Here is a 23,357-nt window from a genome sequence, read left to right as displayed (position 1 = left end):
GTGTGGTTGGTATGTTTGTTCCTGTGCACACAATACATTATGTAGGATTGTGTGATAACTATTTTTATTTTAAGCTGTGACCTTGCAAACCATTGTCCCAGTAAGACACTGGGACACTAACACAGGTCCAGACAGTACAAATGTTTCATCCAAAAACCCACCTGTTATATGCATATTTTAAGAGAACATAAATGCTAAAAGAAAAAAACATTGGAATTTTTTTATGCTTGGCTTAGGGTGCTGAATGTGCTAGGTCCACTGCACATCCTGACTTGTTGGCTTACTTAACTTTCTTTAAGATAAGATATCCGCCAGTCAACCTTTTCTGATGTGCTGAATATGATGCAGTTTGTCTGACACTCTTAACCTGAATCGATTTTAACAGAAATATGCATGAAAAATTCAGTAGTAACAGTAGTTGCATTATCCTGGAGTGTTTTAGTGTAATAAGAGACTGAGGTATAAACACTGAATAGCATTGCAAAATCAGTCTTTACTTGGCGTCCACTGGGTTATCAGTTAAATATTAATACACACGAACAGACATGCAACACATCACACAGATGCAAATCATTCCTCTACAAGTTGCCCTGATTAAATGTGTTTTGATTTTATGATAGATACCAATTATAAATATTCATCATTTGTGTTTTTATAATTAGATCCTGTTCTGTTTGATTGCAAAGAGATGATTGTGAGGGGTTGTATGTATGTGTACATACAGTGCATCCATACAGATCTCTACATCTTATATGTGTTTTCTAGGGAGATGTATATATGTCAGAGTGGAGTAGGTGAGCATAAAATGAGCTCTTTATTATAGGTTGCATGTGGGTGGAAAAGCCTCCGGTCAGAGGTCTGTGTAGAGCTTTCTGTAGCTGCTGTCTAATCTACCATCACCTCCCTTAAACAGCATGTGCACGGCTTCATGCCAACACCGCGTCCTTGAATGTGTGACTCTTGTAGAATGGATAGAAGGTGGAAAAGCAAAAGAGCTGATGAGAGGGGGAGAAGAGGAGGGAGGGTCGGGCAGAGAAAAGATTCAAATGACGGTTAGATTTGTAGAGAGGCTCCTCATTAGCATAACTTCAAAACCTTGCCGCTCCAGTCTTAATAATACATGCGCCTTGAGTCTCCCCGTGAATCACCTCACGCGCTGCAATATTTCTGTTTTTCTATTTGTTATGAGCTGACGAGATGTGTGGGTGAGGGGCAGGAAAGGAAAAGGACAGATTCCGGCAAACACCCCACCCCATGCCTCCTCTCACTCACTCTCTCTCTCTCACACACACACACACACACACACACACACTGAGACCCTCTTCCTCTCCTCAGTCTCAGTGGGGCGAGGCAGTGGGACATCCTGATCTTTGGTTTATTAAAAGAGACCTTGTGTGTTATCTGTGAGGCAGACCAGTCATACCAATTAACATTCCAGTACAGTGTTTCTGCAGCCTGAGAACAGGACGCTCAACTCCCTTCCTCTCTCTCCCCTCACAAACACACACACACACACACACACACACACACACACACACAAACACACATTTAAAAGCACACATATATATAATTAAAAGTTAATGATACCCAACTCACACATGCAGTGTACATGCTTGAGCACTCACATACACACTGTACAGTACTGTACTAGCCAATTATACCAAAATACCATAATAAAAGTACATTCATAGCATACATAAAGAAAAAAAAACAGGGCTTTCGTGACAGATGAAAGCACACAGAGTTCAGCTGGCGGAAGAAAGTGATACTTGGGTTTCAAATATACAATAAAAAGAAGCATGAAGGTAGCAGGCTGTGTCTGGAGCCGACATGGGCAGAGTCAGCACAGAGAGATTTATTCTGGCCGGGCTTCACTGTGTCGCTCTGTCTACAAAGACACAGTGAAAAAGAGAAACAGATGGAGCTTGGCGTACTAGTAGAAGTCTTAAAAGAGACCAAGAAAAAGCAACAAACTGATTCACACATTATCTTTACAGACATGTGTGTGTTTACTTGGAGAATTTCTATGCCACATTCCTCATACGCTCAGTTATGTGGGTTACTAACTGATATGTAAGAAATGTTGGCATTTCATCAAATAATTTATAAAGGAATTTGGTCAATTTGATCCACTTCTAATACAATGTTGTTTGTATTCTTACACAGTTAAAACTTTTATATATTTTTACATTAAAACTACAGTAGGTAACTTAAATAAAAAATAACTTTTTGTCATATTTACCGACACGGACAGTGGTACATGAGACAAATATTCTGTGAAGAAAGGTTCCTCTGGCTCTTCCGAGCATTCCTAATGGCATTTGCAAGAATACACCGCGTCTTGACAACAGCCAATCAGGGCCAGGAGGAGTCCTTTTTTTGCAACTGCGTCATAGTACAGAAGTGTAACAAATATACAGACCTTAACACCATCCATTTCATGACCCAGATAATAAACTGCTCACTGTCCACTGCTTAAGTCCCCCCACCTCTTAAACTTGCTGCTATTAAATCAGTGCTAAAAAAGCACAACCTGGACCTGGACATTCTCTCAAACTACCGCCCCATCTCAAACCTGCCCTTCCTGGCCAAGGTCCTAGAAAAGGTTGTCACCCAGCACCTGCACGACCACCTCCAGTCTCATCACCTTTATGTGATGTTCCAGTCTGGCTTTAGACCCTCCCACAGCACAGAGACTGCCCTGGTTAGGGTTCTAAATGACCTTCTCATAGTGGCTGATTCTGGTTCCCCCAGTCCGCTGATTTTGCTCGACTTGAGTGCTGCTTTTGACACGGTGGACCATTGCATTCTGTGTCAGCGTCTTCAGGAGGTGGGAGTTGCAGGGACGGCTCTTGACTTCTTTCACTCCTACCTTTCAGGGAGGCAGGAATATCTGATGCTGGGAAATTTCACTCTAGCAAAAGGCGTGTCAGATCTGGTGTCCCCCAGGGCTCAGATCTGGGGCCCCTGCTCTTCTTAATCTACATGCTCCCTCTTTATAACATACTGCGAAGACATGACATCAAATTCCACTCGTATGCTGACGACACCCAGATCTACCTTCAACCTCCCCTGACTCTAATCTGGCTCTCACTCGGGCTACTAGATGCCTTGATGACATTTGCCATTGGATGAGTAGTAACTCCCTGCAGTTAAATGGCAGCAAGACCGAAGCCATCCTCATCGGCAACCCTCATCAAACTAAACAGACTGGAATAACCCATATCACTATTGACAATCTTTCTATCCCCCTCTCTTCGTTTGTCACCAGCTTTGGAGTAAAGTTAGACTCATTGCTGTCCTTTGATGCCCACATAAACCTTATTTTATCATTTGAGAAACATCTCAAAACTGAGACCCTCACTCTCCCAAATTGATGCTGAAAGACTGGTTCATGCCTTTGTCAGCTCTTGCATCCACTATTGTAATGTTCTGCTGGCAGGCCTCCCCTCCAAAACCATCCAGAAGTTACAGTATGTCCAGAACAGTGCCACCTGTGTCCTCACCAAAACCCAGAAAACTCAACACATCACCCCTGTTCTCCATGCCCTTCACTGGCTGCCAATAAACCAGCGGATAATCTACAAGATTCTTCTGTTAGTCTACAAGGCCATAAACCATTCTGGCCCCGCCTACCTACAGGACCTCCTTTCCCCTCAATCTACATCCAAGTCACTCAGGTCTAACAGCCAAAACCTCCTCACTATTCCAAGCACCAGACTGTCTACCATGAGACACCGTGCCTTTTCCTCTATGGGGCCACTCTTGTGGAATAAGCTGCCTGTTTCCAGGACCTCAGACTGCCTTGCCACTTTGAAAACTAGCCTCAAGACTTACTTATTCTATTCTGCTTTCAGTTAAGGCTGAGTTCCACTCTCTGCCCCTATGTTTTTATTCTAGTTATTTACTTGTTGTTTTGTACTTTTACATATTTGGTTGATTGATTGATTGATTGTCTGTTAGGTTGTTTCGCTGCTACTTATGTGTTTTAATCTTCTTGGGTTGTGAAGCACCTTGTGAAGTCATTTGACTTGAAAGTGTGCTATATAAATGTAATTTATTATCATTATTATTAAAACAGACGTTATCATTTTGGTACAGATTTTTAGTGTTTTTGTCAGTGGGTATATTTCCAGTGTCAGTCACTGCTCGCACACACGCTGCGCAGCCCCGCTCCCTCGCTCACTCAGTGAAGCTCAATATCTTCAGCGTGAAGCAGAATGGCTAAGAAACAACCACCAGAATACAATTAAATATCTAACCACAAACGACCAATGACCAAAAGCAAGCAACACTCAAATTTGTGTGTTTGTTTCTTTCATATGTTTTTGTTTGTCTGTGTGTGCTTTGAAGCAGTGATTCCAAAATGGTCCAGCCACGGGATCCAAATTTCTCCTTATTCATCAGTTCAAGGTCCACGCAGTTTAATATATTCATTGTTATACTTGCATTTGGCCATGTCATTGAGCTAGTTTGCCATCTCTGTCAAGTAGCTGTCCATAAGTCACTCGCTCTAAAGCAGGAAACCGCACTTCAGAATAAAAGCTCTGTGCTGGAAATTCACTGTACTCTAAAATAAAGTGTGTTTTTTACAAACTTGACATGTTTGTGAGTCACTTGCAGTCCATGACCCACTTTTTGACTGTGACCCACCAATTGGGAACCACTGCTTTAAAGCACTTGGATCAACTGTGTTTGTGTGTAAAGTGCTATATAAATAAAGTTGACTTGACTTAACTTTACTTGAGTTACTAAACTTAACATCAGTTTTAAATTCTTTTGGTAGCTGTAGCTCTCTCCACTTCAAAAAAGACACTCTGATGTTTACTCTTGTTTTTAATCATGGGCTCAGTTTAACTCTTTTGTAGCTTGCTTTTCATCATTGCTCTTCTTCTGCTGACTTCTCTTTGCCGTGTACACTGTTGTTGGCAGTGCAGCATGTGCATGAGTAATGTATGACATGCATTAGAGACTTCTCCTGGCTGTGGTTGGTTGATTTTGTTCAGGCGTGGTGGATTCTGCGTGGAGAAATGCCAATAGGAGCCCTGGGAGGAGCCAGAGGTACATGATTTTTTCCATAGATTGTCTGTCTTATAGAGATGGGTACCTTTCACATTTGAACCGATATGGTACCGATACCGGTACCTGGGAATCGATACGATGCATAGCGGTACCTGTTTTGGTACTTTTTGCATGTATGTGTGGTAAGAAAGGATATTTCATTTAGAATTTTTTTTTGTCAAAACTAACATTTATTTCTCAATATTAAACAGGATAAAACAACATCTAACACTGTTAGATACATAATGATACCACCTTTTGATACATAATATCAAAAGGTAGCCTATATAATCGACTATGCAGCAGTTCTTTTTACTGCACAAAATGAACCCACTCCTACTACCTCCTATTCCTCCTCTTTCCTCTGGGAAAAATGTGTGGGGGGGAGTGTAACGTTAAATTTAGAGAATACGAGGAACCGAGCTGATAATGATAGCTAAGGCAAGTTAAAATGTGAAGCTAACGTCAGAATGATCAGAACAAAGCCCAATCATCTTAAACACTGACCTTATTAATTACCTGGAACCAATGTAGCTGATGCCCCGCTTAATCACCGTCATCATCATCGAATGCTAATCCCACTTCTTCTGCCCCGATGCTGGCTGCAGATGACGACGAGCCGCTAGCTGCAGGTGTGCTAACGCCGGGAGAAGTAGCTTTAACTTTCAGGCTATCAAATACTGTGGAGTCGTCAGCCTTTAAAAACACGTTGTGCTTTACCAGGTGCTTCCTCAGGTTTGAGGTATTTCCGTAGCTGGCCTTGCATTTTGCATCGCAAATATTGCAGCGAGCATAGTCTGCATCAAACTTTGAGATATGGAGCCACACCTTCGACCTCTTTCTCTCAGCCATGCTGCTTTGTTGATAGTTGCTACTGACGTGATAATGTTCTCGTCGGCATACAATGCTGCGTTCGCAATAGGCAGTGAAAACGTCACTCCTCCACTCTCAAAGTCCCTAGGATGTGTTCAGGTACCGAAATGTGGTACCGCTTTGATTTTACGTGAATCAATACCGGGATTACCTGCCAATTCGGTCGGTACCAATAAAAGTACCGAACTCGGTACTACCCATCCCTACTGTCTCATGTACTACTGTCAGGATATAGTGACAGCATATTACATCGTTAATTTTAATAAAAGTGACCTACTGTAGCTTTAACAATGGATTACACAGCAGAGTGTATGTGAAGGGGGGCACTCATTGTGACAAACCCACAGAGAATTATCATCTGAGTCTGCAGTTCCCTCAGTACTCTGCGTTTGTAGCATCTTTGCAACTTAATATATAGATTTCAGAATTGGCCTTGAAGATGTAAATAAAGTGCTGTTCTGCCATTCTGAGGAGCTTTTTTTTACTTTTAAATTAATATTATTTCTGCTGAAGAGCAAAGGCTCAATGCTGTTTCTGTATACAGGTATATGTGGCTTCTGATGGTTTGTTTGTACATATTGTGTATTATATTTACACATTAATCTTGTTTATCATAATTCGTATTTTAACAAAAGAACAAAAATGTCCTCAGACACAGAAGATTAAGCGTATATACCACATAAGTTATCTTGGATTTGAACTCAGCCTTGGATCTTTGTTACCTGTCTGTTGTCACTCTGCACTACAATTAAAGTCCGTGCAAAAAAGATTTGATTCAGTTGGATAGCATTGGGGATTTTTTATCCCTTTCACATACAACCAATGAATATATTAGTAGTCCCACACTGGTGTATAACATGCAGGAGCTCAAGCCAGTTGGGAGACAATCAGAAGAAGGCAACTTGAGTTTCCTTCAAGAACAAAGCAATCCTATTAATACTGAGGCGCTGTACATTCCCGATTCCTCTCCTTTGGCGCATAAGACGGCGAGGCTTTATGTTCAGAGTTCTCATTTATCATTTTGCCATTTTTGTAATGACAGGCAAAATGAAAACTGCGGCATTAAAACAGAATTACCAAGTCTCTGAAGAGCTGTACTTATAAAAGTGAATTCATAAAGTGAAGGCTGTGCAGTTACAAAAGGGTACATACTTTGTCTAATGAATCTAAAGGCTGGCACATTAAAGCATCAGTGTTAAAATCCAACCATCTGGGATCGTTTCAAATATTCTTACAAAAATATGAACAGGCATATTTCTGTTGATAATGGACTCACCCGGGGGTCAAGACACACAAACAGGTTCACAGCACCCTCCTTCCTCTCCACAGCTCATGTGGACCAACCAGGGTGTGCTAGAGCATAAATACACAATCCCTCACCAGCTTCCCACCACCCTTGGCAATTGTGTTTTATGGAGCACCTGGTCAAGCCACCTAAGAAGTGACTATGAGTGCACATAGATATACTTGGGGCAGCTGTGACTCAGAGGTGAAGTGAGTCGTCCACCAATAGGAAGAGCGGTGGTTCAGTCCCCGGCTCCTCCAGTCCACATGTCTAAGCCTCCTTGGGCAAGATACTGAAACCCAAATTGTGTGTGAATGGTTACTGAGTAGCAGGTGGCACCCTGTATGGAATCCTCTGCTACCAGAGTGTGAATGTGTGCGTGAATGGGTGAATGTGACATGTAGTATACAAGCGCTTTGAGTGGTCGAAAGACTCGAAAAGTGCTGCATATGTGCAGTCTATTACTTGTACTTTGATTCAAAGGCAGTTTGATTTGCTATGAGAGTGACAACCCAGCTTACCTGACCAACCCTCATAGTCAGAAGTCACATCTAAAAACCAGAGAAAAGCCAGTATGAGGACATGAGGATTTCACATGAACACAAAGACGGACAGGATTCATGTGCCAATACATCGGCTGTAGCACCCAGAGCCTCAGATGTATTTTCATGACTTTGCACTGACTATAAGAAGAAACAAAAAAATACAAAGCAAAATGTCACTAAAAGAAGCTCAAACTTTGTAGGATACCTGCTGGGCCCTTTAATGAAAGTCTAAACTACACTAGATGTGTTAATGATGCACTGAGATCTATAACACAACTTCCATCGGCGTGTGAGGCAGTGGGTGTGCGGCCCCCATCAGGGAGGCGTGAGGCATGAAGGACGGCCAGCCGTACACACCACTCAGGAGATCCCCAGATTAGTCACGCTCGCCGCTTCTCTGCCGCTGCCACCCTCTGCTGCATCACTGCCACGCATCCAAATACAGTCTCAAAACACTACAACAAGGGCAACGCTGCGCTACGTGCAATCATATACACACACTGGAAATAAACAGCAAGCGTTGCCACAGCATGCGGTAGTAACTAATTATTATTGCAAATAACATAGCAACCAATGTGTTTGAAGCATGTAAGAAGTGCTTGGCAGCATGCCAATGTATTTTTCTTTTGATGGGCTTTTTTATACTTATCAATATCCTGAATGCTTTCTTAATCAACTGAGCTGCAAAGCAACATTTGTAAAGTATCAGATGAGTTTTGAATTAGTCATGGTGTAACACAAGTTCATATATTTCATACTGCACATGTTCTACTGTGCTGATGACATTCTATTAATGAGTGTAATGCCATATTTGATGGGTTTCTCGTTACAAACAGCAGCGGGGTAGAAAACATATTGCCACGATGTTACAACAGCTTCTCATGGACATTTCTAGTATTTAGGAATCAAGTAACTTGCTGGAAAACTGCAAAATTCCTTTTTGTATGCAGCCATCGTCCTTAGATTTCCACAACTTTCTTTACACTCTCTTCTTTCACACTCTCTGTTGAAAGACCTCTGTCAGTTCTGTCTCGCTAACATGACACATGGAACTCCAGTGAGAAAAGACAGCTAGTACCAGTGATAATGCTAACGCGGACAGCAAAGCAAGATCTTGCAGGTAGTAAGAAATCAAATGTGAGTGGGTCCCAGGCCATCAACAGTCAGCACAGGTTAAGTGCACTCTCTTAACACTTGTAATGTAAGCAAAAAACAACATTAGAATATCTAACTTCCTGCTGTTTGCCTGCTGCACAGGTTAAGAGCACAGGAGCCCCTTTGTTCTGGATATTAGCATATAGGAACATCCTGCTATTTGCCATTGAAATATATCAGAGTTACAAAGGTTTGCAGTACTCATTAATAAGCCACAAGCACGCAGTGACAGTATACACTGTGTTACATTAAAACAGGTGTTTCTCCCTGTCCAGTTTCTGTGCAAAGCCACCCACTGTCTTACTTAAAGCCAGGACTCTGACCATAGTGTATGTTAACAGCTAATTATTTGATCTGAGTTACTGTAACAGGGTGTTTCCTTCTTGAGATAGTGTACATTTTCCACAAAGTACTTTTGCTCTACATGCAGTTTAAGGCACAAAAACAACTTGTCACGTTGATCTGCTTATAAGTTCTCAGTATTGCTTAGACTTTCAATATGCTCTTGATCTGCTGCAAAAATCCAGCTGTGTTGTGTTTCCTGCAAACCATTTTCTATATCTGCATTCATAATCTCTTTGCTCTGTTATATTATTATTGCTGCTCCTATAGGCAGGAGTGAGGATGGAAACACAAGCCCTGAAGAAAGAAGAAATTAGAAACCCAGTCAGGGTGGACGGTGACCTTTTCTGCCAGCAGACCAAGAATCCAAACTCTCCATATCAATACTACAGAGGCAAAGCTCAGGGGAATCACTGACACTGACTCACTTCACTGCAACACAGTAAAAGAAAGTGTGGCAATGTCACAAACTGAAGACAGCAGTCCTCCTGGGGTGGCGCCATAATTTGTGACCATTAATAAAACACCCACCATTGTCGCCCACGACGCAAGGCCCACTGGAGCTAAGTGCACATTCTCTCCCCACTACTCTGGGGGATATAATTATTACTGAGAGCAGCTGTAAACATATGCCTCAATGCTATGCAATATAATTCTGAAAGGGGCAGTTGGTCCCAAAGAATTTCTATAGTCTCCCTAATGTGGTACATGTGACAGAACAGGAGAATATTTAATGTGGCAGGTTGACTGTGCAGCAAATATACAGGAACCTCGGTTCAGAGTTACAAATGAACCCGACCACATCCATGTCTGGAGCCTCTGCAAATATCAGCTTTACACCAGCCACACCTACAGCTCCACTCTCATTTATTCTGAGGTCAAACATGCAATCTTCTAAGGAGGCTTAAAACCTCTTTTTCACTCTACGTGCTCTGCCACAGATGAAATGTTGAAAATGGCATGTTACAAGGCGGGTTAGACTGATTACCATAGTAAACGCAGACAGGAAGAACTTGACGGCTTTATCATTACAACCTGTAATTTCCTAAAAAGATTGCAAATTCAACTGTGGACTGGAGTTGACTGCACGGCTGCAAACCCATTTCTGCCCTCGTCTCAACCAATTCACAGTGCCAGATCCAGTCATAAAAGAGCTCTTCTCACTTGGTGTACATTAACTTATTAAAGTCGTTTCCCCCGGCCCATTAATATGCCCTCAGTGCATAAAATGATAAACAGTGGCCTCAGGCTAGTTCTGACACTAAATGAATCAAAATGAGTGATAAACAAGATCTGAACACTTCCTCAAGCTGAAAGATTAGATGACAAGAAATTATTTCAAAGGCAACATGGCCTCAATGCCACTTGGTAGCAATTCTTTTGTGGAAGTGTTGTTAATAAATCATTTTTAAAAAAAGTGTGTATCTGCACTATAAAAAAAGTGTGATTAACTTTAATAAATTCTCATCTGTCTTAATTATTTGTAAAACAGGCCACTGTGGATCACTGGGCTGCAGGCCAGCGGTCACTCTTCCTTCAAATGAAAACAAAACACCGGTTTCGCAGAGGTGTCAGTGAGAGAAAGAAACAGAGAGAATAAAGTAGAGCATTAGTGAGAAAGCTTGGAGTTCATGGCTGTAGTCCTGCTGGCCCTTAGAGACAGTCTGTGTGACTCCTAGCTGAGGCTGCCTTATTAAAAGTCCTCCTCTGCACATTCAACACCACTGTCAGGAAAAGTAGCTTCAAAACTTTTTGGAACAATTTTCATTTTCACTCAGCTGGAGAGCACGACAGAGCTGAGCCAATTTATAATGTATGCCATTTGGTGAACACTTTTATCCAAAATAGCATAAGCAAGGGTGACCCCAGTGGGAACTGAAAGTCTAAATAGCATAGTTACTGCCTAGCTACTGTTTGTGTCAGTTTTTTCTGCTTAAGTCTACAGGTAGGTAGGTACATGTGACTGAGCTCAGACACCACTCAAACTGACTAGTTAAGCAGCCCTTTGTCTCTGCACTGTGGTGTGTTGAGTGAAGCAAAGATGGAGCCAGTATCTATTACGCTGCTATTTACTGACTCAGGCATATCTCTCATGAACAGGATACTTGTTAGCATCACACATAAACTAGAATTACTGCCTTGCCTTACCCATGAAGTTGCAGTTACAGTTTACATCCATGTATGTGAAAACATGGAGGCTTCACACACATCTTCCCCTGGAAGTGCAGAGGATCTATACCATCAGCAGAGTTTCAAGGTGGGCACCTAAGATTAGTGTCACCAAATGTCTCTCCCTCTGTCCCTGAGATACGACATTGAGTAATGGCCAGCAAACTGTTTTTGCAGAACATTATGATGTCACAGTGAAGTTGACCTATGACTTTTTGTATATACTGTAAAAGTCATCTGTTGAGCATTTTATCCTATCAGACATTTGTGTAAAATTTCATCATTATTAGCACACTATTCTTGATTTATGGCCAAAAACATGTTTTGTGAGGTCACACTGACCTTTGACCAATAAATTCTAATCAGTTCATTCTTGAGTCCAAGAGGATGTTTGTGCCAAATTTATAGAAATTCCTTCAAGGTGTCCCTGAGCGTTCACAAGAGGGGACGGACGGAAGGATAGACAGATGTACGGACAACCCAAGAACATAAAGCCTTCAGCCACCGCTATCACCTGCATGAAGGCGAGAAAGGGAACAAAAGAAAATCATCACATCTGAGAATGCCTAACCAGGAAGTATTTGGAAATTTTGCTTGATAAATGACTAAAAATATTAATGACATATGAAATGAGTTTCTCAAAAAACAAAAATTCTGTGTGTTATTCAGCTGACTGTTGCAGCTCTATTCACAACAACATCTGTGGTAGCCTGAAATCCAGACTCAAATCTAGAAAGATTTTTAGTCTGGCCCTCGCCGATACACCCTTCCTACCCAGAGCTCGCCTATGTCAGATAGACTGATCTGATTGGTCCGATGGCGATTCACCGGGCTCTGCTCGTCGGGACCAGATCCCCGTGCAGTGCAAATTAGAATTTGCTGGGGGCGGGATATCTGGATTTCCAGGTTACATCTGTGGAGCACTGAGCTCACAAACTACTTCAGCAAAGGTGTCATGAACTGGCAAAGTTACTGTGAGTGCTGATTGGGCATTAACAAGCCATTAAGTCAATTCCACATTGTCAAGCTACTGTTCTAATTTTTCAACAAAGAAAACAATAATGTGTTAATCATTCATTATATGCTAGTATAAACTGTGCTGTCATGTTACATGCCAACAAAATGTACATTAAACTGACAGCATAAAAGTCTTAACAAGTTTCTTTCCTATATTTTGAAGTTTAACTACATAAAACCTGAAGAGACGAGAGTTTAATCACTGAGTGCAGGTTTGGAGAGGTCATATGAGTTCACATAATGAATGCAAACACGACGACAGTCCACCATAATTGGCCCCTTGCCAGTAGATTAATATGCATTCCCGCTCTATTAAAATGGCCTTTCTTATTGAGGCTCCAGAGAGTTAATTAAACAGATGCCATTTTGGAGGGCCAAGGATTCAGGGATAAAATTGCCTTGATTTGAGAGGCGGGACACTCGGATGGATAACTGCACCGTCCTTATGTCGCTGCACTTAACCTTCTCTGACCAACGTTTATTTGGTAATGGTTACACGCTAAGCCTGTTGTTCTAATTAAAGCTGAGACGAACATTATAACCAAAGAGCTGTTGCTGAAGTTTTCCTGAGAAAGGGCACGCGGAATGTGGTATTTAAAGAGAAAATCTCTCTGGAGAAGATGCCATTCAGCTGTGATCATATACTCAAATACAAACAGCAGCTGCGTGTTGGTTGCTAGTTACAGAGAGAATGAGAGATTCAATAACACAAAGAGCACAACATTTTTATTTATTTTATAACTGTAAAAAAGTACATGATTTGGTCTATGGCCAGTGGCACTCCCAAGGGGTGGCCAAGGGAGGCCATGGCCAACCTGATACAATTGCTGCCTACTGGCGTTGTTGCTGTGATGTGCTTCTAAGCTGGGGCAAAGTTAGGAGTATCTTTGTACCAATAATGTCATGCTAGCTTGTCAGGAAGGGGTCCAATAATGCTCCAAAGTTTGGAAATTCTGGCAAGGAAAAAACTGGCATGGCCATTTTTGGTGAGGGGTCCTTTGAACCCTCACCAAAAATGGATTCAGGTTAACCACGAGTCTCCCCTAAACAGGCATGCCCATTTTATGCTAATCCCATGCAGTTTTTGGGGAAAACAACATGTAGTTTCTTGCATGCAGTATAAATGTGTTATTTTCTGTTATTTTAGTAACATTAACTGTAAAATAATAACACAAAGTACATCAGTATGCAGTTCCTTACTCTTTTACGTCCAGTGTGTAGGATTACGGGTGATATATTGGCAGAAAGAGAATACAATTTTCAGAACTATGTTTTCGTTTGTATATAATCACCTGAAACTATGAGCCGAGTATATCTAGATAGGGAGTGGGTCCTCTTTTATGGAGTTCGGCATGTTGTTTCTATAGTAGGCAAGAATGGACAAACCAAACACTGGCTCTAGATTCCCTTTACAACATTGGCTACCTGGTGCTTGGTTCTCCATCACGCTTGGCACATGGGAGAAATTTCAGTTGATATCTGCAGCCTCACCACTGGATACCACTAGATGCTACACACTCAACCTTTAACACAGTTTTTAACTAGTCTATATACTCCAACAGCATAAAAGAATTCCTGAAATTCAGTTAAGGCTTTTGGTTTTGGTGTGTCACCCAAAGATTTTCTGCTGCCCATTCTAGCCACCCCCATGAAACATTTCTGGAGGCACCACTGACTAGGGCTGGGCAATATATAAATATTATATCAGTGTGCTGATATGAGACGAGATATCATCTTAGATTTTGGACATCATAATATTGTGAAAGTGATGTACATACCAGACTGTTCTGGCTGTTCTGTTATTTGCCTTTACCCACTTAGTCATTGTATCCACATTACTGGTGATCATTTATCAAAAATCACATTGTGTAAATATCTTGTGAGAGCACCACCAGTAAACCCCACAATATTGTCACAATATTATCACTGTCTGCCATTTTTTAGTCACTTTATTCATCTGATGTAGCAATTTTATTTATCTATCATTATCTTTCATTTTTATTTTTATTTTTTCTCTTTAATCATATTCTATTTAATGTGCTTTTATTTTGTCTTGTGCTGCTGTGATCCTTGAATTTCCCCCCTGGGGGATCAAATAAAGTATATCTTATCTTATCTTATTTGGTCATCTTGATCTTTCAGGGAGTAAAACAGAAAATGCTGCTAAAGTTAACACTCAGAAAACTAAAAGATGAAGTCCTATTCAAATAGTTATGCTCTGTAATAAGAACCTTACCTTGCTTATGCAAAGCAATATTATATAAGGAGAACTCTCACAAGGTCTCCAGGAAGGAATAAAAATTGCTACGATAAATAATGTGCAGGCTCTAATTCAAAAAGTTCTCAAACATCATCCACAGAATGACTCCTGCTTGAACAGTGGGGTGCTTAAGGAGCAATTGAGCGTGTGTCCGTGATTTGACCTCTTAAAGCCAATAAACAGTCAGTCCACAGATGGCCACTTATTCCCACCTTGATGAATCATAAAGGAAGGATTTTGAGGGCTTAGAGTTAGAAAAATATGAAGTCATAAACAAACTAACAACATTTTTGCTGTAATGTGTAGACTGTTAAATGCAGGCAGTGAGGCAGCAGATGATAGTAAAGGAATTACTCAGCGGGTCTGTCCCAGAAGCCCTGCCTCTCAGGGGAATAGTGGAGAAGGCACCAACCGGGGGAGAATCATAGCCTGAGGGAGGTGGTGGAGTTGGGTTAATCTCCCGTACCAGTGCTTTCAATAACTGCATGTCAGAGCTTGGCTGTCTTTGCCATTTTGTGTGAATTTTTTTTTTTTTTTGCAAGTCTTTAAATCTTCCCCTCATGTAAAGTCTTAAAGCTGATATCTCATCTGAGGCCAGGCCATAACTCCAAGTTGAGATGAACAGATGCAGCTCCAGTGATGTACTGCTCCCTCAAGAACAGCCAGCGCTGTAGCTCAGTCCCATTAAACAAAAGTACAAGACCGAGACAGAAACAAAACATGACCTGGAGTTGGGATCCACATTTTCATCAGCCAAACTACGCAAATGACCGGTTTTAGCTGCCACAAACAAGATTAACCTCAGTGGCAAAAAAGGAACAACATAATGTGGCGACTCAGCGTTCCTGTAAATCAACAGCTAAAGAGAGTCTTCTTGTCAAAGTGACCGAAGAAAAGCCTGACCGTTTTGCTGAACTTTTTTTTTTGTGTGTGTGGGGGGGGGGGACAGAGCTTCCACGAATAGGTTCAACTTCAGTTTACAGCTCCCGGGCAACCAACATCAAGGCATGAGTTGTTTGTCAGGTGGCAACAAAACTTTACCTCTTTGAAAGAACAACATCAGTGCTTTGGAAGACAGTGAAAGCGAGGGCAACCCAAGAAAGTTGTTGAAAAGATAGACATACGGCAGGATCTGTGTAAGAAATCCCAAAATAGGATGTAACAGTGGAGATTGTGTCTATTGCTTTAAATCTGTTTTTATGGATGTTAAGTGGGGCAGCACAAAGAATTAACTTGTTCACTTCATTCTCAGTGGCAGACTGGGACCAAATGTGCCAAAAGAGGTATTAGCTACTCAGATAATCCAAGGTAGAAAACAACTACGTGTCAGGTTTTTTTAAATTAAAAAAAAAAAAAAAAATCACCTAAGAATGTCATTAAACAACACATCAAAGTCATCCCTTTTCTCAGTCTAAATGTTTGAGCCTGTCATTTAACCACATGTCGTGTCTGTAATCCATCATTTTGACTCTTACTTGATGTGCCATCCATAACAGCTTTCTGGGGACTTTGGGCACATTTGCAGATGAGATTAGTATTTGAGAATAAAGTCTGACCACTGCTGTGAGTGCAGCACCTGTTGTATAAATCCACTGGTAACAGTAAACCACAACACCCCTGTTTGAGAGGAGGATGAACTTACCTTTGGTTGAGGAGACAGACCCATACAAATAGCAGGACAGGCTGACATTTATCACACCAGAGCCACCACACTTGAGATGCTGCACCTGAACAAAAGAGAGGACGACATTTTAGATATCCGTGTAAAGCCTGTAAATATACAGTGAGCATTAAAAGGAAACGTTTGACATTTTGGGAAATGTGCTTATTTGCTTTCTTGCTGAGAGTTAGATGAGAAGACTGATACCTATGAAAGAGGCACCAATCCTCTCATCTGACTCTCAGCAAGAAAGTAAATAAGCGTATTTCCCAAAATGTCAAACTTTAGAATTTTTAAATTTCCTTTTAATAGAGGAAAATACCAGCTGTATTAATGTGACATCGCATATGGGAATGTTTACAGTGTATAATGGACAAGACTTGAGAAGCAAAGTCAGATTTCCATTACTACTATTTGGTATGCAGTCCAAAATCCCTGTGGAGAATATAACATGACCATACTACCTACCAACTACCTAGAACATCTGTATGAACAATAAAAACTGAAATATCTCTCTGATTAAATTAGGATCAATGTAAAACTACAATTGTCATTCTCTGCCCATGATGATTATGTGACAATGTTGATTAATTAAGCCATATTACTGCACTACAAACCAATGAGAGAAACACTTATCAATGGCACAGAAAACATCATGCTCCAATTAGGAGTCCTGTCAGTGATCTTTGAGACCTTAAAGAGAGAGATATTTGCAATTAAAGAATACAGATCTCACAGGTATACCTGCATTAGGTCTAATAGATTATCATTTATTTGTCATCTTTGAATATATTACGTATAAAGTGCAGCAGGGACAACATTTTATTGTAGGCTGGCCTGGAAGTTAACGTTGCAGTAGTTCCCTCCTCAAAAAGCGTGGGATTTTTCCACTGGATTCTTGCATTATTGCAGAAAATAAGTTCTGTCAAATTTCTCAAAATAAGTTCATGATACTTACACATTTTGTTCAGCAAGATTATGTTTTTAAAGCATAAATGCAGTCACCAGAAGTAAAAAGCTAATGTTAGTCTATAAATGAACTATGCCACATGCCCATGACGTGCAAAAATGCTGACTAATTTACATGTTTTAGAACTTATTCCTGCATCACTCTATTACTGATAGAGCAGTGCATTTAAATCTGTGTGTCTGGAATATCTTAAGGAGTATGCTGCAGGTCTGATTTGAGATATTTCCATGACGATTGGGACAATTTTTTCACAATCAGAATCCACTTTAACTGCAGTGAATCAAAGCTATCACCTTAATTGAGTTAAGCCAGATAATTGTTTTCCTGTTGGCTTCGGGCGGGGTGAGGCAGGTTTTACTGCACATTTTACATCCTGAAGCTGCTGAGTGAAGCCCTTCCACACACTTTCTCTGGCCCAACATGTTATATTGATAATAACATCAACATACTGACAAGCTGTTGTTAAAAAAAGAGGCTCCACCATATAAGAGATTGACAATATTGACTGGCAGCTATCAGATTTATAATTTAAGACCAACATTCACTGCATGAGTCTGTCACTAGTCTGAATAGGAAAAGGTGCTGGAGAACCTTCATGGTAGAAAACACACCCAGCATGAAAAGATGAGAGGTACACAACAGAGAACTGCCTGAATAAAAGCTATGAGAGGCGCATGAGGACAGCAACAGACCCAGACAGCAGCATGGGGTGGTGAGTCTCACGTCCTGTTTGGTCAGGGGGCGAGACCATGACAAGATACTGACAGAGAAAATGCAGGACCTCCAGCTGAGTACCTGACATACCTCTCTATCCTTTCTCTCTTTACTCCTACTCCTTTAACTGTGTTTGCTGAGCACTATAGGCTACTTAACATGTGAAAGGACACAAGCAGGAGAATCTAGGAACATATCCCTGAAAGCTCAACACACTGCAACTATACAAGACATGAGCAAATACATAAAACACAATCAAATAACAAAATCCTCACCAGTCTTCAACAATTCTACGGCACATATAGTGCAATTATGTTTCACAATTTGCCAGTGTTACTTCAGCCCAGTGACCAGAAGAAAATCTTGGCATTGTAGGTTTCTGCCATGAATATGTTCCATTTGCACATTTTTCACATCAACATTTCTAAAATGACAAAGTGTATGAGCTAATTTTGTCATAAGTAGGTGGATGGGTGGTTGAAGGCATGACACGTGGGTGTTCTTAGCAATCCCTGGATCTTTTCCAGCAGCTTTTTCAGGGACCCGTCGCTGTGTTTCCTGCAACGTTTTTTGCTCCCAAAGCGTGGGTGTTTTTTAGCAACCCATTGCTTTTTTTTCCAGTAGGAATAGTGCCATGAACAAAGTTGTTTTTTACTGAGACTTCCCTGCTTTTTTTATTATTATTTTTTTTTTTTTTACCTAAAACCAGGTAGTTTAATTCAAAACATGATTTTTTTCCTAACCATAACCAAGTTAACCACAGCGTTGCTGAAACAAAGTAAAAAATAAATAGTCCAACATTTTCTGGTGCATTGCAGTGAAGGAAAAGCACACCCAAAAAGTCATTTTCAGCATCTAGTAAAAACCTGTCTTGTTGAAAATGTGACGACATTTACAATTCCTGGGAGGCCTGCAAAGGAAAACTGACAGGAGTGCTTGCAAGCGGCGGCCTCATTCAATGGTATTGCTCATTCTGCAGGATCTTTTATGTGACACCATTACAGCTGAAGCTTTTTTTTTGTTTTTACAAAGGGGGTGATTCAATGCTTTATGAAAAGAACAAAAAAAATTGTTCTACAGAGCAAGCAAATACGGACTTAAACTTCCTTTTCAAGAGCCCCAAGGGGCAGATTAGTTAGAAACAACGGCATCTTAGAAAATGGATCCAACAATCAGCGGCGGCATTGGGCTGAGTCATAATTTATTACCCATGCACGCTTCACAGTAGCGCCTGTTAGTGTGAGACTCAACACTGGGCATCAGACTGAAAATAGATGCAAGAAACTGGAGCTGGGAAAACGATCACATTACAGCATTGTTGGGCTTCTATAAAAGCACATGACATGTTTGACTGTAGCTCTGTGGTGTTTAATGGTGGGGAGGGTTTTCTTTTTGTTAATAGAGCACTGTCTGATGCTCATGTTTCATTGCCCTAGAATCACTGCCTTCCTCAGATACAAAGGAACAGCTTGCTATCAGCCTTCATATCATCTATAACCACACGAGTATCGCAAGGTCCTTGTAGTACTCTGATTTTAATGAGCAAAACACATCCACACACAAAGCTAGACTTAAGAAGAATGGAAAACACGATTCCGTTTTACTGACTTGAAGTGGTCAACAAAACTCATCCCTTCTGTCTATTTTTTCTGTCTCTCTCCCTCACACACACACAGCACATATACAGAAGTCAGAGGCAGGCAGCTTCCATAAATAGAATGGAAAGTAGGCAAGTGGCTGCTGGGAGTGGCTTTTACTGGGAATATGATCGATTAAAAAGCAATTTGCTCCTCCGCTCAGGCCCTGCACTTCTAAATGACAGCCCCCCACGGTCCAGATGGAGCTCTGAGGGGTCGGAGTAGCCGGCCTGCCCCGCCTGCTTCCCCATCGCCCCCCCTTTACAGGCACACACACAGCCTCCACTCCCAAGCCCGGGCCTCGGTTACAGTCTGGTGGGCAACTGGAAAGCGACCAGGCAGAAACATCCAAGCAGCCCCTGCTGGTCTGACAGAGAACCTAGACTTTGTTCTAACACACCGTGTATTTGCGAAAGCTGAAATGGAGACGAGAGGGCAGGTTAAGACAAACAGGAGCAGAACGCCGCACAGCACAAAGTCAGACCGGGCAGGAATTCAATTTAGTAGTCAGGGTGCACTGGACCAACACCTGCCTGCCTATACAGCCACTACTGCAAAACACACAGTTTAGACACAACTGTACGTGGTAACATTGGCTTTGTAAAATCATATGTTATGGTTTCTACTACATTTCTCAGCATGATCTTTGAAGTGAGAAACTACTGTCATTACTTTACTTATTTCTCCTGGAGGGTGCTTTTATTGCTGCGGATCCTCTCTTATCTCCAAACATCATGATAGCCTATGCACATCGTTGTGACTGCAATGATATCTTAAGTGCTGGTCATATTAGGTCATGACGTAAGATTACTTCTATTCTGAAAAACATGGCATCTTTACACAACTAATGAGAGGAAACTTTATCATAATTTAAATTAAAATTGTGAGTTTTCTGGTAGTTTGTAATCACCCTGATAATACAGCACCAGCTAATACTTGATTAGGTTGTACAGATATTGTAATGGCAATCCATTACATTACTATTTTAATGACAGAATCAAATCTTACTATGCTCTAATGTTATGCCGCACAATCCACAGCACCACAATTAGAGCCGAAAAAATGATTAGATTACTCAATTAGTCGACAGTCAGGAAATTAATGGGCATTATCTTAATAGCTGTTGATAGACAGAGGTAATTTCCCCATAAAAATACCAAACATTGCTGGTTCCAACTTCACAAACATGAGGATGTGTTTGTCTTATTCTCTAGACTCTGAAAATGTTGGGATAAGATTTCACTATTTTCTCACAGTTTTTTCACCGTTAACATTTTATAGATCAAAACATTATTTCGATTGAAAAAATAATCATCTGGTGCAGCCATACCCCAAATACCAGTACATACAGTAAGTACAAAGATATACAGTGCAACCCCTGGCCTTGAACATGCTGCATGTGTGGCTGATCACTTACTGGGAACAGAGGCTGGGGTGAAAATAAAATGGGAGGAGGGTAAGACAGAGGGCAGGAGGACCATATGGACCCTGGCTGTACAGTTTGGCTGGCTGCATGGGGGCACTGTTTGGGAGATTGGCCCAATAGTGATCCTGCTGTCACTGATGATAATAGAAAACAAAAATGATCTGCGTGCTCCAGATTATGGACAGTTGAGTGAAAAGAGAAAAGGAAAAATCTTAACAAACTAAAAACCATTTGTCAGAGATTGAAGAAGATGTATTGTAAATATGATTTGCATTCATAACCAATGACACCATACTTATCCATTGACTTAAATAAATGTTGTCACACTGCACATTCTGTGAAAGAAGCTGTTTAAGTTTCATAGCTGTAGCTGAGAAACACTTAGCGTTTAATGGCAGAAATTTCCTATCCACATCAATCTGCAGGGGTTCCACTGCAAAAGCACATCAGTGACAGACCTAAGACATTGACGCTATTTTGAAGTGCCAGGAGTACGTTCTCCGTTACCATAGGAACACAGGTAGTAAGTGGTGGTGATAGTGGAGACAGCTAAAAACACACAGTCAGCTGCCATTTTTAAAATGGTGTGAATTTACTGGCCAAATAAGAGACACCAATCACTTAAACTGATTATTAGACAGACCTGGTCACGCCTTTCATCTTCCACATTCACTGCATTGATTTTCCCATATGACACAGGATTCAAAGCTGCAGTGTGTCTACTTTTCTGGCTTTTCAGCAACTCTTCCCCTGATTATCCTCACTGTCTGCAGCTCTTGGCTTCAGCAGAGCTTGGCTTCAGACCTCTTCAGACTTAGCGGCTGGAGGTTAATTGATACTGACAGATGACGTAACGGGGAAGTCATTTGCAGGGAGATCTGGCTTCTTTATCAATGACGGTACTCCTCTCACACACAGACAGAAGAGAGGGAGTTAACAGATGTGATTCTGTCCAGAAGGCTCATGTTTCCACATGCACAGTGTTAGTGGGCTAATGATTTAATCCATAGCAAAATGTGTAAGGTACAGAGTTTGGACCAAGTCCCTGTTTTGCAAGTCACAAGTAAGTGTCAGGTCCTTGCAGTCAAGTCCCAAGTCAAGACAGGCAAGTCCGAAGTCCTGAACTTTGAGTTTCGAGTCCCAAACAAGTCATAAACCAAATGTAACCATGTTACCAGAGTCATAACTTTAGCTAGGCACAGTCTCATTAACTATGTTAATATTATCCTCGACTTCAAATGTTGAACGAAGCTAAAAAGTTGTTGCATTTCCATCAGTAATTTTAGACCTGTACGTTTTGCATATTGCAATTTGTCTTCTGGGAAAGGCTATTTTTTTTCCTACTGGCGCTCAGTGATGTAACGTTAGTTAGCAGCTTGATTTGATGCTTTCAGATTGATCAAACAATGAAAATCTGGAGAATTAAGTGTGATTGCTGGTAGTGTTAGTAGATTCAAGAAATTAAGGGAAGTGAATATAGTTGTGGTACACTTTTTAAATAACATAGTTTTGAATGTTTGGAGTTGGGGGAGGTATCAAGTATTTTCAGGTCATAAGGCTCAAGTCCAAGTGGCATTTAAGTCAAAGAGTTATAAGTCTTTTTTGATTTTGTCAAGTCTAAGTCAACAAATTCATGACTTGAGACTTCCTCAAGTCCAAGTCGTGTGACTCGAGTCCACATCTCTGGTAAATTATAAACATTGTTCATTTTCTGTGATACAGCAGTGATACTTATCACCTTTCACTTTTAAACTAAACTAAACTAAACTTAGCTAGCCTACTTAAATTCTACTTTTATCATTTCAACGATGATATGACAGAACTGAAGCAATGGTTTGACATTTTGGGAAATATGCTTTATTGCCAAGGTAAGAAAAGATTCTCATGGCTGTACGCTTAAGATGAAGCTACAGCTAGAAGCTGCTTAGCTTAGCTAAGCATTAAGATTGCAAACAGTGGGAAACATAGCTTAATTGCCTTGTTAACTGATTGTAAAGCATACTTCATTTATTCAACTAACCAAAACCGTCTCTAGTCTTTCAGCTGCCTGTCCAACCAGTATAGACTGACATCTGGTGGCACCAGCTGTGCACTACAGCATCGCCCCAATGCAGCATCTCTGTATCAGTCTAATAGAAAGAGGAGTGTTTGTATTTTTCATGGTATTAAAACTCATACAATGAGACTTTGTAGATATACTGGTATACCATGATATTGTGATACTAGAGTTGGGTCGATTACTG

The 23,357-nt window shown here is 40.9% G+C and overlaps 1 protein-coding gene across 8 annotated transcripts in view; it reads right to left on the bottom strand.

Annotated features, from left to right (window-relative positions):
* The window catches only part of arvcfb (ARVCF delta catenin family member b), a 322,620-nt gene that overhangs the window by 192,460 nt on the left and 106,803 nt on the right, over nucleotides 1-23,357 (bottom strand). For 2 of the 8 annotated variants that reach the window (XM_049577962.1, XM_049577970.1), the window contains exon 2: nucleotides 16,350-16,434. The exons of the other annotated variants lie outside the window; for them this stretch is intronic. The gene's annotated coding sequence lies outside the window, so the exon portion shown is untranslated. The remainder of the gene's footprint in view (nucleotides 1-16,349; nucleotides 16,435-23,357) is intronic. 8 annotated transcript variants of the gene reach the window in all.

This window comes from Epinephelus fuscoguttatus, linkage group LG6 (genome assembly GCF_011397635.1).
Source record: "Epinephelus fuscoguttatus linkage group LG6, E.fuscoguttatus.final_Chr_v1".
Taxonomy (NCBI): Eukaryota; Metazoa; Chordata; class Actinopteri; order Perciformes; family Serranidae; genus Epinephelus; species Epinephelus fuscoguttatus.
Note: the sequence above shows the minus strand (reverse complement) of the source record. Positions and strands in the feature narration are given on the sequence as shown.